Genomic DNA, 12,928 nt, shown 5'->3' with positions numbered 1-12,928 from the left:
TGAAAGCAAAAAAGTTTTCTTGTCTTTTATTATTTTAGTGTATATGAATGGTCATGGGAACAATGGTGACCAACATTCACTGCAATTGGCACATCCTTCTTAGTCCTATATATCTGTTTTTCCTTCTAAGACTATAATTTGCTTCATAACAGATAAACATGACATTATAATGAGTGGTGCATGCACTTGAGTGCTACACAACACAATGGCATCCCACAGGCAAAGACTTTTGCTTTGCCTCTATAGTTGCTGCAAGACTCCCTTATTTGTATATTGCAAGAAGAAAATTTAGAAACTGGACTAACCAATGACTCTGTTTGTTATTTTCTGTTTCTGTTATTTCCACTTTTGGGTACAGGGAACAGGAGCCACTCCCCAACGTTTGGGGATCAAAATTGAATATGGTGCCAGTCCATGTCAGGTCCTTCTCATGCATACACCCTGTCTCGTGAAAGGTCCATGCAAAGATAACTGTTATCTTAACATGCATTTGTTTGGAATATGAGAAATAGAATACCCTAACCAACAAGAAAAAAATCACAACTCTAATAACTATGCCACCATTCCCGCCATAATACTGTCTACGTTTCAAAAGCTGCTCTAACCAGTGTGAAATTTCAGGACAGTCACACAGAGACTGGGCGTCTCTCTATCATCAGCCTAAGTGCAAATTCTGAAGAAACGTCTTCACAAGACTAACAACTACACAGGAGTCAATTTCCAAATGTCATTTCCACTTTAACCTCGACGCTTATGATGAGAATAAAGTCGACATGTTGACTTTATTCTTGTAGTCTGTCATTAAAGTAGAACATCGCAAACTAAACTTCATCTTAAAATGAATATTTAATTTACTACATTTTCTCAAAGCCCGTCATAAGTTATGTAGCACATTAAATGCTTTGTGTTAAGTGTTCCCCGACCCATGTTAATCGGTATGTGCTTCTTAAACTGACTTCCTCTTGCACTAAGAGGAGGTACAGGCAGCGATCACCACACAGAATACATTAATTTCATGATATTCCTGCTCCCTGAACATTTAGAAAGCTAAGATAAACACTTGATATAATTTTCATGATGAAATGCATTAAAGCATATATTAATCATGTGGGGGCACTGCTGCCTCACAGGAAGGGGGTCCCCGGTGTTCCCTGCCTTGAGTTTGCATGTTTTTCTGGTGGGTTTACTCGGCGTGCTTCAGTTTCCTTTCACAGTCATAGGGTGTGGGGTTTTGTTATGCTAACTTAACCCTGCTAGTGCATCGTATTCACCCTGCGATGTGCTGGCGACACGTTCAGGAATTGTTCCTGTCTTGCACACGATGCTTGCTGGGATGGGAGCAACCCTGAATGGATGGCATTATTAAACACTAGGCTCACCCGCCTTTTAAGGCGACTGACTTTTATCCTCAATTTGTGTGCGCTCCATGTGTACATCAGGCATGTAAGTGTAGGGAATGAGAACATCAAAGTGCCCATTCATAACATCTCCCGAAAACCTACGTTTTTTTATCCCCTCGAGTGCCTGTCCAAACTTGGAGCGTATGACTCCATAATAATATACTTGCAACTCATAGGGGAACAACTCTCCCGCTGCCATTAGCTTAAAAATGGTACCATAAGTTTGAGACTTTGACATTTCAGTGAGATACTGAAGCTCATTTGTATAAGCGATTCCTGACGGCATCATTGCAAATGGCTGAAACCTTGACCAATTACTTAAAACATGTCGTACAATGTCAGCCCGAATCTGTACCGCTAAAGACGGCGTTTCATGCACTAAATAAGCTATAGATGAGAATAAGCAAGCACCATCTCCCCTGATATTTACTACGCGGTGAGGCATTTGTACTCCATCAACATTAATTATTTCCAAGACGTAATTTTGTCTATATTTCCAGCGCATCGCGCACAAAAGCAAGGGAACGATGGGAGCACCAGAACTCTGCTCACATCGCGTCGCTTCGTACTGCAAGCCGCAAGTAGTAAGTATGTGATAAGCGGAATACCGCTACACTTTGCACTCACCGGACGGAAGGACAATCCCGACCGCTTTTATAGATAGATAGATAGATAGATAGATAGATAGATAGATAGATAGATAGATAGATAGATAGATAGATAGATAGATAGATAGATAGATAGATAGATAGATTAATATTAATCCCAAGGGGAAATTCACATTCTCCAGCAACAGCATACTGATACAAAAAACAATATTAAAGATTGATAATAATGCAGGTAAAAACAGACAATAACTTTGTATAATGTTAACGTTTACCCCCCCCAGGTGGAATTGAAGAGTCGCATAGTTTGGGGGAAGAACGATCTCCTCAGTCTGTCAGTGGAGCAGGACATTGACAGCAGTCTGTCGCAGAAGAGCAGCTTCAGTCTGGAGATGACACTGTTTAGTGGATGCAGTGGATTCTCCATAATTGATAGGAGTCTGCTCAGCGCTCGTCGCTCTGCCACAGATGATAAACTGTCCAGCTCCATGCCAACAATAGAGTCTGCCTTCCTCACCAGTTTGTCCAGGCGTGAGGCATCTTTCTTCTTAATGCTGCCTCCCCAGCACACCACCGCGTAGAAGAGGGCGCTCGCCACAACCGTCTGATACAACATCTGCAGCATCTTATTGCAGATGTTGAAGAACGCCAGCCTTCTAAGGAAGTATAACCGGCTCTGTCCTTTCTTACACAGAGCATCAGTATTGGCAGTCCAGTCTAATTTATCATCAAACTGCTCCCAGATATTTATAGGTCTGCACCATCTGCACACAGTCACCTTTGATGATCACGGGGTCCATGAGGGGTCTGGGCCTCCTAAAATCCACCACCAGCTCCTTGGTTTTGCTGGTGTTCAGTTGTAGATGGTTTGAGTCGCACCATTTAACAAAGTCATTGATTAGGTCCCTATACTCCTCCTCCTGCCCACTCCTGATGCAGCCCATGATAGCAGTGTCGTCAGCGAACTTTTGCAATAACTTATATAGTGAAAAGATGTATAACGAAGATTTTTTTTAAAGTTCTGAACACTCCGTGGTCTAAGTTTATAACTAGTTTTAATTTCACAAAATGTTTATCGTGTGGTGATTGGTTATGTGGAGAAAGAAAAAGGAAGGATAGGAAGAGGAACTGGGGTTTTGATACGTCAAACAGACAGCACGCATGCAATAAAGAACGCCTGCTCAGATGAACATCCATTGAATTCTCTGTTCGTGTCTCCAAACACCAGCTCACGAACCCAACATTTAAACAATATTTCAGTTAAACCTTTGTGATACCCATTCATAAATCCAGTTTTCTGGAACCTCGTCACACCTGCCATAAAGTTCTTGTGATAGTTTGAGGTCTCCGTGACCCCTTGAACCCTCAGACTAGACGTCAGACACCAGGTAAAAGTCCAAATATGATATTTATTAATATAAATAAGTGCACAAAGCACCCTCCTCTCCACAATACTCAATAATAAACAATAATCAATAATCCTCCACACTCCCAGACACTTTGCCACCCTTCCTCCCAGCTCAGCTCAAATGTCTGGGCTCACCCAGAGTCCTTTTAAAGCCCCTGACCCGGAAGTGGCTCTAAGCCAAACCCACAAGTCCGTTTTCCTTCCGGGTCAGGGCAAAGTCCTTTTCTTCATCCCGGGAGCACATCGCTTCTTCCAGTCACGTGACTGGGATGCACTCCCGGGTTATAGGGCACACAAGAGCTTACTAGCCCCCCTACAGCGACTCCTGGCGGCCCCCAAGGTATCCAGCAGGGCTGTGTCAAAACACTACAAAGTCCATGAGGCCCTGCTGGAACTCGGGGCGCAAATATGCTGTCCGGAGGGCTCCTCCTAGAGGCCTGGGGGTGACGACCGGAGTACATAGGCGGTCGTCTGTCACATTCTCTAAACTGAACATACACCTGGGGACCCCTTACTGCATGGGAGCAGCACTACCGCCACACCACCGTGCATGTTTAATACCTGCTTTAATGCATTTCATCATGAAAATGATATCAAGTATTTATCGTAGCATTCTAAATGTTCAGAGAGCAGGAATGTCATGAAATAAATGTATTCTGTGTGGCAATCGCTGCCAGCGCATCCTCATTGCAAGAGGAAGTCAGTTTAAGAAGAGCGTAGTCGAGGGTCAAGGAACAGTTAACACAAAGCATTTAATGTGCTACATTAACTTATGAAGGGGTTTGAGAAAATCAAGTGAATTAAACATTCATTTTAAGATGAAGTTTAGATTACGACATTCTACTGACAAACTACGAGAATAAAGTGGAAATGTCGACTTTATTCTCATCATAAGTGTCGAGATTAAAGTGGAAATGTTGAGAATAATGTCAACATGTCGGCTTTACTCGCGACATATAAATTTTTTTCCCACTACAGTATGTCCGTATTTGACGTCCCCAGCACAGGTGAGCCAATGCCGTCTCAAAAAACAAGGCCCGCTCATGCCTGTGGTGACGTCACAATCGAGGTGCTACAGCAGCAACAGACTTATATAAAGAACCTGTCGCGTTGTACGCGTGTAAATAAATTATTCCCGTGTAAAATTAATTAATGCAATGCGTGAAATAACAAAGGCAAGTCAGTTGCGTTTTATTTATTTTTATATAAAACGTCACACATAACATTTAAATCACATATTTGACATACTTAACAGCGACTATTATATACAGTGGGTACGGAAAGTATTCAGACCCCCTTCAATTTTTCACTCTTTGTCATATTGCAGCCATTTGCTAAAATCATTTAAATTAATTTTTTCCCTCATTAATGTATACACAGCACCCCATATTGACAGACAAAAAAAGAATTTTTGAAATTGTTGCAGATTTATTAAAAAAGAAAAACTGAAATATCACATGGTCCTAAGTATTCAGACCCTTTGTTCAGTATTTAGTAGAAGCACCCTTTTGAGCTAATACAGCCATGAGTCTTCTTGGGAAAGATGCAACAAGTTTTTCACACCTGGATTTGGGGACCCTCTGCCATTCCTCCTTGCAGATCCTCTCCAGTTCCGTCAGGTTGGATGGTAATCGTTGGTGGACAGCCATTTTTAGGTCTCTCCAGAGATGCTCAATTGGGTTTAAGTCAGGGCTCTGGCTGGGCCATTCAAGAACAGTCACAGAGTTGTTGTGAAGCCACTTCTTCGTTATTTTAGCTGTGTGCTTAGGGTCATTGTCTTGTTGGAAGGTAAACCTTTGGCCCAGTCTGAGGTCCTTAGCACTCTGGAGAAGGTTTTTGTCCAGGATATCCCTGTACTTGGCCGCATTCATCTTTCCCTCGATTGCAACCAGTCGTCCTGTCCCTGCAGCTGAAAAACACCCCCACAGCATGATGCTACCACCGCCATGCTTCACTGTGGGGACTGTATTGGACAAGTGATGAGCAGTGCCTGGTTGTCTCCACACATACCTCAGTGCAAGACACATGACAGCCCGCATGGAGTTTGCTAAAAGACACCTGAAGGACTCTGAGATGGTGAGAAATAAGATTCTCTGGTCTGATGAGACCAAGACAGAACTTTTTGGCCTTAATTCTAAGCGGTATTTGACATAACTGGAGAGGATCTGCAAGGAGGAATGGCAGAGGATCCCCAAATCCAGGTGTGAAAAACTTGTTGCATCTTTCCCAAGAAGACTCATGGCTGTATTAGCTCAAAAGGGGTGCTTCTACTAAATACTGAGCAAAGGGTCTGAATACTTAGGACCATGTGATATTCAGTTTTTTCTTTTTAATAAATCTGCAACAATTTCAAAAATTCTTTTCTTTGTCTGTCAATATGGGGTGCTGTGTGTACATTAATGGGGGAAAAAATTAATTTAAATGATTTTAGCAAATGGCTGCAATATGACAAAGAGTGAAAAATTGAAGGGGGTCTGAATACTTTTCGTACCCACTGTAGATATCAACAATTCAACATTAATGCAACTAATGCCTTAAACATGAGATTAACCTAAGAGTAACACTGAATACTGTATTGAATAAAACAATGCAATACTGAATGTTCATATATGAAAATGACTATGATAAAGTAAGAAAAAAAAAACTGGAAAATCACAGCGACGAGTGGTTGGCACCATATGAAAAATGAATATTTACATGCATCTCAGGAAATCACATATTCCTGGATTAAACAGAAGTAACGTGAAAAATAATGCTGATTTACCCGTTAATAATCACAAGAAAAGCTACATTTAACACTTTGTTAATGCAGTTAAATCTAAAAAATAACAAGCAACACCAGATAAAATACAAACAGCCATTATTTTGGAATGACTAATGATAAACGATGATTTTTTTCATACCATCATAAAATAAGCAAAATTAACAAATGTGCTGATATTAATCTGTACGAAAGCAGAACGTTATATCAAAAGAACTGGCTTATTAGTTACCTCTTTTTTGTCAATGTAGCCAGTTTACGTTTGGGGTTGCTTTTTCCTTAAAAGTTCCACGTTTATCTGCAGCGCGCTTGCAATAATTATTTAAACAGATTTCACTAGGCGACACCTAACACAGGTCACAGGTCACAGAGTCACACCATTATACTGCATTACATGCCCTAACCTCCCTTGCAGCATTATCGATGTTACCCGGCACGCGGTGCCAGTTGTTCACCATTAAAATAAACAAAACACATCAAAATATTACCTTGCACTGCACCGCAGACATCTGAACTTATAACCTTTACGATTGCAGTAACTTTATATCAAAAACTAAAACGCCATTAACTTTCTTTACAACTTCAACGACGATCTTAGACGGAAAGTTCAGCTGGCACTGTTTGTAAACATAGCACCTCGATTGTGACGTCACCGGACCAATAAGTAACGCATGAGCGGGCCTTGTTTTTTGAGACGGCATTGGGTGAGCCCGTTTTCCACTAATTGTCAACTGAGTCTGACTGCACCCAATGGGCGAAGAAGGGGGTGGGACTAAACCGCCCAGTACTAGAATCCGATAGGTTGCTAAGACTATCCAATAGGATTTAGAGGAGGTGAAGAAAGCGCAGAGGACAGAAGGATATGGAAGAAGATGATCTGCTGTGGCAACCCCTAACGGGAGCAGCCGAAAGAAGAAGAAGAAGAAGAAAGCTGTCATCTGCCGCTGGTGTTGTCAACGGGATTCACATATAGGACGTGTTTTCAGAATTTAATCGTCTTTCTTGCTATCAAATTTCTGATATTGTATGTCTTTGAAATTTGATAATGACAAGATATCGGCATTTTTAAAATTGATATTAAGTTTCCTAATTCTGATATCAGCATTTTAAAATGTGACATCCGGGCTGACAAGACAGCACAGTAGCGCAGTGGTTGCGCTGCTGCCGCACACTAAGGAATTTGCCTGCGTATGTTTGGTCCAGGTGCTGCGGTTTCCTCCCAGTGTCCAAAGACATAGAGGTTAGGTGAACTGCTGAGTCTATGTTAGCCCCAGTGTGTTTGTTAGCCATCATAGCACAGCAATCCATGTCGTATGTCAGTGTGGTTAATAGACTAAGCCAGCCTACATCTGATCTGATCACTGAAAAAATCCTTAACTTTTTCCGTAGTGAAATTATCCACCCATTCTTTGATTTTCTGGTCTGGGTCATTGGGGCAGCAGTCTAAGCAAAGACACCCAGAATTCTCTTTTTTTCCTGCCACCTGCTCCAAATCCCCCAGGGGGACACCGACTCATTCACACCCAGTCTTGGTCTTCCCCGAGGCCCCCTCCCGGTTGGACATGGTTGAAACATCTCCTCAGGCTGGCTTCCAGAAGGAATCCTATCAGAAACATCTCATCTGCGCTCCTCAACCCTTCTCGAAGCCTGAGCCCAGACACCCTGAAACTCATTTCCACCGCTCGTATCTGCGATCTAGGCTTCGGTCAATACGGACAGGAAAATCATCGGCTCAGCACCCTCTTCATCATGACTGACTGGGACAACGTCCGCAGTCTGCTCCGATCCGGCAGTCGACCCCTTCTTCCCTCACTTGTGAACAAGACCCTGAGATATTTATACTCCTCCGCGGGAGACAGTACCTCAATCTCGCGTTCTCTGCTGTGACATTGCTAGCTATACGACACTGACCACCTGTCACTTACTGACTAGGAGAATATCAACGCGCCAATCGAACAGGCCACAACAAGGAGAAATGCGTTGTGATAGCTCGGCTCACGCACGTTGGGGTGCGACCGCGCGGAGACGTCACATGGTGAGTATAAACCAGGCTTAAGAAGAAGGCGGATGAAGGATTTTATCCCAATGCAACTCAGTCACAGCACGATGTTTATTAGGAGGCTAAACCTTGCAAAAAACTTTGAGAAGCAAACTTAAATGGGGGGCTGGCATCTGTGAAAAAGTAACTGTGGTCTGGCAGAGAGATCAGAATAATAAAGAAATTAATTAACTAAAACATCTATCCATCCATTATCCAACCCACTATATCCTAACTACAGGGTAACGGGGGGTCTGCTGGAGCCAATCCCAGCCAACACATCACGCAAGGCAGGAACAAACCCTGGGCATGGTGCCAGCCCACTGCAGGGCTCGCACACACACACACACACACACACCAAGCACACACTAGGGACAATTTAGAATCGCCAGTGCACCTAATCTGCATGTCTTTGGACTGTGGGAGGAAACCGGAGTACCCGGAGGAAACCCACGCAGACATGGGGAGAACATGCAAACTTCACGCTGGGCTTCCTAACTGCGAGGCAGCAGCGCTACCCACTGCTCCACCGTACCGCCTAACTAAAACATTAGCAGCATAAATAAATTAAACTGTTTTTGAATTATACAAAGTTGGGATAATATTTGGATATTTTGTTTTCAGAATTGTGATATACTTAGAAATGAAATTAGCATGCTGTTAGTCCTCTATAACCAAATGATATTACATACTAAATGGAACCCCAAGTTAATAAAAAGCAATACATTATGATGAAATCCAATAATAATATATATATATCTTCTTGTTAAACTTTGGGTATACCTTCCTGAAAATAACTAACAGAACATGCACTCCTCTGTGGTGCTGTACAGAATAAACCGTATCTAATGCCCCCTAGTGGTCACTGTCTGTTCGGACTGGTGTATGACAATAATACAATACAATACAGTTTATTTTTGTATAGCCCAAAATCACACAGGAAGTGCCGCAATGGGCTTTAACAGGCCCTGCCTCTTGACAGCCCCCCAGCTTTGACTCTCTAAGAAGACAAGAAAAAACTCCCAAAAAAACCTTGTAGGGAAAAAATGGAAGAAACCTTAGGAAAGGCAGTTCAAAGAGAGACCCCTTTCCAGGTAGGTTGGGCATGCAGTGGGTGTCAAAAGAAGGGGGTCAATACAATACAGTACAATACACAGAACAGAACAAATCCTCAATAAAAAATGTAAATTTTAGAAGTACGGAGCAGAATTTAACAGTAGATGATATCACATAATAAGATTTGGATAATTTTAGACTCCTGGAGACCTCATCCATCAAGCGGCCTCCCCCATTTGGCCATTCCATGGCTGAAACAGTGTTGGGCCAGCCAATCCGATGAAAGGACCCCTCTTTCTCACAATTCCTGCGATCCTCCATCAGGGCTGACTTTAACTTAGGCAGGCAAAACAACTTGGCAGGTGGGCCGTGGCACCAAGTGCCACATTTGAGTACCGAGAAGAGAAACAGAATAGGAGAGAACAGAATGAGAGACAATAACCTCTCATTGCCAGGTGTGTCACCACCGACCTCTCCACACCTCATACAATGCAATACAATACAATTTATTTTCTGTATAGCCCAAAATCACACAGGAAGTGCCGCAATGGGCTTTAACAGGCCCTGCCTCTTGACAGCCCCCCAGCCTTGACTCTCTAAGAAGACAAGGAAAAACTCCCAAAAAAACCTTGTAGGGAAAAATAGAAGAAACCTTGGGAAAGGCAGTTCAAAGAGAGACCTCTTTCCAGGTAGGCTGGGCGTGCAGTGGGTGTCAAAAGAAGGGGGTCAATACAGTACAATGCAGTACACAGAACAGAACAATTTCTCAATATAGTAAGAAAGAAAAAATATAAATTTTAGAAGTACAGAGCAGAATTTAACAGAAGATGATATATCCCATAATAAGATTTGGATTTGTGTAGAGTCCTGGAGACCTCATCCTTCAAGCTGCCTCCCCCGTTTGGCCATTCCACGGCTGAAACAGTGCTAGGCCAGCTAATCCGATGAAAGGACCCCTCTTTCCCACGATTCCTGCGATCCTCCATCTGGGATGACTTTTCCTTAGGCAGGCAAAACAACTTGGCAGGTGGGCCGTGGCAGCAAGTGCCATGACCTGGTGGCCCCCCTTACCAGCCAGTCAAATTTCTTCAAGAGAAAACCCAGTAAAGCTCTTTCAGAGAAAAGCAGCACATGGAAATGCAAACAGCAGAGGCTACGATTGGCCGGAAATTAGTTGTGCCAAGGATTAAAAATATAAGAAAAGTTTTTATTTTAAATTGCCTGTGAGACCACAAGAGGGCAGCATTTACACTTATCCAGTGTTGGAGGTATTTCATTTGCATATTGACATTCATTTTTCTTAAACTATTTGTATGAATATGTTTAGATTTAGATAGAAATATAATTGTAGATGTCAGTGCAGATGTGGATGACCACTGTGTGCTGGATGGTCACTGCCTGCAGGTTCTGAGTCGATGTCCAGTGTGATGGAGTAGAAAGTGGAGACCCGAGCTGAAGCCCTGAGCCTTGAATTCCCGCAGTGAAGTGACTCCTGATACTCAGTGACACTCGGAGTGGATTATTTGAATGTTCACTTTGGTTTTCTTTACAGAGGTTTTTAAGCCAACATTGAGTTCCTTCTTTACTCAAATTTAACTTGCCGTCACCTTATTGCTCTGCCACAAGAACGCAGGTTCATTTTCAATGTCGACCTTGCTGTTTGACCCTGAGAGAATCACACCTGATTGAGAAACTACAGTGTGAGTTCCCATTAGTAACTGTAGTTTGTATTGTCAACACAAAGCCCACTATATAGCACAGAAAATCTGTCCCTGCAATGGTATTATTATTCTCTGCAATATTTTCTTTATATTTTTGCTCTTTTCAATATAATTCATAAATCTCATCTCAGTACAGTGGCTCAATGGTAGTGCTGCTGTCTTGCAGTAAGGAGACCTGGGTTCGTTTCCCGGGTACTCCCTGCATGGAGTTTGCATGTTCTCCCTGTATCTGCATGGGTTTCCTTCGGGTACTCCGGTTTCCACCCACAGTCCAAAGACATGCAGGTTAGGTGCATTGGCGATTCTAAATTGTCCCTAGTGTGTGCTTGGTGTGTGGGTGTGTGTGTCCTGCGGTGGGCTGGCATCCTGCCCAGGATTTGTTCCTGCCTTGCGCCCTATGCTGGCTGGGATTGGCGTCAGCGGACCCCCGTGACCCTGTAGTTAGGATATAACGGGTTGGGTAATGACTGACTGACTGACTAAATCTCATCTTACTGAATAAGTCAGACATCACCACTTGATTGGCAAATGACACGGGATCAAATCCTCACTGTTTCTTCGTATTCACTCCACTGATTTGTATGACAAAGTGTTTAAATTCTCCATTCTGGATGAGAAGGTCCTTTTCTGATAACACATGTGATTGATGCGTTGTGATGGCTGTTTAACACTCAGTAGAGTGAATGGAGATCAACTAATCTGAGAACTTCAGCAGTCAACCACCTAGAGCAGACCTGGTGCCCTTAGAGTTTTACTTTGAGTCGGTTTATTGTATTGGCTCATGTCTCCACCCGTCCATCAATTTCCTAACCCGCTTATCTCTTTATACATTTTTATTAATTTAATTTGTTTCTCACCTATCCATCCATTTTCTGGACCTTCTTTTTCAGATTTCAGATTTTCAAGATGTTGCAGTCTCTACCAGCAGCAGTGGGCTCAGAGGAGGAAAATATAAACCCGGATGGCAACCCATCAAAAGGGGACATCACTCACTGGTCAGGGGTCAGATTGTAGCTGAAGGACTTTGAGAAGAAGCTGAAGGGAACTTGGATATGGACATGAGGAGAACATGGAAAGAGCACGCAGACAGTGCCTGAGACACCAGTGAGTGAAGATGTGAGGCAACGGTAAATTTTAGAAAAAGTTTGTTTGGGTTTTGATTCCACAGTTCATATAGGAAAGTGAACTTTCAGCCACCCTTTAAACCTATAGCATCGGTTATTACAAGTCACAACATCTGAGGACACTACCCTAATGATGAGCTAACAAAATGTGGGCAGCAGTAACAAACTAAAATGGTAGCCAAAATAAAAGAAAAAAACTATACAACACAAAGGGTAGTTGGATATTTAAAAAATATATATCAGTAATTCTCTGACAACAAAAAACTGACAAGTGTGAGATCAAACAAAATGGTGACAAGAATAAAAATTACGTAATTTGAAGCGTAATTTGATAGACAGAAGATACCCTGCACCTAGAAAAGTGCCTGCAATTCCAATGAGTTAATAAAGATGATCATCAAGGAACTCATTAAAATATTTATAAAGACAATCATCCTATCTTATAAGCTTCCTTCAGCTGTTCAAATGGGGAATAAATTCAACCTTGCCTAAAATGTACTTTCAAAAAACATTATTATTTATTAATGATCATTTAAATTTTATCATTATTTGGTTAATTGTCATCTTCTTACCATTTTATTTCTCATGGGCGCCACCATTTTGTGTGTTTCCTTGTATGGGTGCCACAATTTTGGAACTTTTGATGGCTATGCTATCTGTGGCTGTTAAGCACATGTCGAGTGTCACCAAGACGCATTGACTCTCAAAGTGCTGGTTTAAATAAAGACACAATACTCTACTCACTATCCATGATTTGAATAAACACTAAAAACAAAATCCCTTACTTTATGTGTTTCTAATCTTGCTCTGATTTT

This window comes from Erpetoichthys calabaricus, chromosome 17 (genome assembly GCF_900747795.2).
Source record: "Erpetoichthys calabaricus chromosome 17, fErpCal1.3, whole genome shotgun sequence".
In the NCBI taxonomy this organism is placed as follows: domain Eukaryota; kingdom Metazoa; phylum Chordata; class Cladistia; order Polypteriformes; family Polypteridae; genus Erpetoichthys; species Erpetoichthys calabaricus.
This window is presented reverse-complemented; position numbering follows the sequence as displayed.